Here is a 1,565-nt window from a genome sequence, read left to right as displayed (position 1 = left end):
ACTTGTGGAATTGTGTGTGTTTTTTGTGAAGTCAGATTTAGAATTATTACAGCTCCTGGTGTAGTGATTTTTATTGAAATTGAGTTTCCCTTTCATCCCTGATGCTCTTTGCCTCAGAGGTGAACTTGTCTGACACCAGCTCAGTCCCAGTGTGTCCCTGGGTTTGTATTTAGGGATCACTTGGATGATATGGAAACTGATTTTAATAAACATGGACTTTGAGTAACTTTGCCTTTAACTGATATATCAGGGCCATTTACATCCAATAAAATACCGATACACTGAGTTTGCTTCTACCCACATACTTACCCCTCTGTTTCATTCCACCTGGTCTGTATTCCTTTTTCCCTTCTTCTTGTTTAAAATCACACTTATTAGTCACATAAATATTTTGAGAACAACTATCTACCGCCCCTTCTGAAACCTCAGCATAATTTATCACAGGTTTTAATAAACTACTATAAGTAACTAAGAGAAAATGAAATCTAAAAACACAGAAAAGGTAAGTAAACAGATGTGGACCACTGACAGGGTGACTTACATTTTTAAGACTGAGCCACTGATTTGCAACTTTTATTAAAATAAATTTCATCTATAAATGCAAGATTATTGGTGGTGTGATCACGATTTGTTTGGATAGTAGTTGAATTTTTACATTAAAAATAACAAAGTATCAACTAAGGGACAAATATAACATCAAATTCATTTATGTCAGTGCCATGGTCCAAAATACATTTTTCTCTACGCTTCTAATCCTCTTGCTGCACAGCGGGGGCTTCTAGTGGGAGTTAGCATCTAGTCTGCTCTTGACGAAGACAGCAGTAGACAGATGTTGCCTGATGTCTGGGTAATGCTGGATGTGGCAGAACCAGTGGGGTGCGTTAGGAGAGTTCTCCTTTTCTTGGACTATCAGGTCAACTACAAAGTGATAGAGCCCGTAGTACAGTAGGGCATCCACCATGGTAACAGTGTCTCCTGCAAGGTAGGCTTTGTCTTCAGACAGGAATTAAGATCTTTTGGCAGGGTGTGGGTTCTTCTTTACTGGAGTGTCCGTCTATCCTGGTGATCCTGCACTCTTGTCACAGCTGCGAGGCTCCCTGGCAAGGGTTCTTTATTGGTGTGCTTGACTAGATGGGTCACGGTGGGTAGTTCATGTCATTAGACTTGGGACATTGCTTGTTTGTAGAGCTGGAATCTGCAGCTTGCTCTGGGCACTGTATTTGTTCCCCGGCCTCAGTCCCAGGGACTTTTCCAATGACTCAGCTCCATGGTCACTGCGATCTTCTCCCCTTTTTCTCTTCTTGCTTCCTTTCAGATAACTCATATTACTTTTTGTATTTTAGTCTTCATTGAAGTGAAATTTGCATAACATAAACCAGGCCATTTCAAAATGAAAAATCCAGTGGTGTTTGGTACCTTCCCTACGTTGTATGACTAATACGTCTATCTAGTTTCGAGCCATTTTCATTATTCTATAAGATGTCATATCCACCTTTTTCTGTGGGCTGAAAATGGATCAAAGGGCCTTGTGAGTGTTCTACCACTGAGCTACATCCCCGGCTCTT

The 1,565-nt window shown here is 40.6% G+C and overlaps 1 pseudogene; it reads right to left on the bottom strand.

The window, feature by feature from the left end:
• Positions 1-778: 778 nt before the first annotated feature.
• Positions 779-1,324, bottom strand: LOC126486925 (eukaryotic translation elongation factor 1 epsilon-1-like; annotated as a pseudogene).
• Between the last annotated feature and the right edge of the window lie 241 nt (positions 1,325-1,565).

Source organism: Alexandromys fortis, unplaced genomic scaffold, assembly GCF_014885135.2.
Source record: "Alexandromys fortis isolate MF-2015 unplaced genomic scaffold, M_Fortis_MF-2015_v1.1 scaffold_167, whole genome shotgun sequence".
NCBI classification, from domain to species: domain Eukaryota; kingdom Metazoa; phylum Chordata; class Mammalia; order Rodentia; family Cricetidae; genus Alexandromys; species Alexandromys fortis.
This window is presented reverse-complemented; position numbering and strand designations above follow the sequence as displayed.